Source organism: Passer domesticus, chromosome 6 (genome assembly GCF_036417665.1).
Source record: "Passer domesticus isolate bPasDom1 chromosome 6, bPasDom1.hap1, whole genome shotgun sequence".
NCBI classification, from domain to species: Eukaryota; Metazoa; Chordata; class Aves; order Passeriformes; family Passeridae; genus Passer; species Passer domesticus.
In genome coordinates this window covers 38,480,468-38,480,885 of record NC_087479.1, presented here as the reverse complement: position 1 = coordinate 38,480,885, position 418 = coordinate 38,480,468, and positions in this window count along the sequence as shown.

The following is a 418-nucleotide window of genomic DNA, read 5'->3' as shown; positions in this document are numbered from 1 at the left end:
GTCCAGAGCCTCTGCCTCTTTGCACGGGATCCCTTGTATCTGGTTGCCAGCAGGTCTCTCTTTGTCAGAAAGAGCAGCTTTTGCAGTTGTCTACCCTGATACTCTGTCCCTTAGAAGCCTTTTGCTCTGGCCTGTGTCAGTCAGGGCCCACATCTTGCTGATGGTTATAACCTCTGTAATTCCCAGTGCCTGCCTCAGTCCCCAGAGTCCTGGGGTTCCCCTGGGGGTACGGAGAGCTGCAGTGTGCAGGCTGCTTTCCTAGCACCTAATGTGTGGTAAAAGGGTTTGCAGAATGGCTGCCAGCCAGTGCTTGGGGGTTTGGCCAAGGGCAGAGGAGAAGTGATTAATTCAGCAAATCTGCTGTGCCACATTTAATAAAGGGCCTAGGACAGGCCTGTCTCTTCTAATGGGGGGGCAG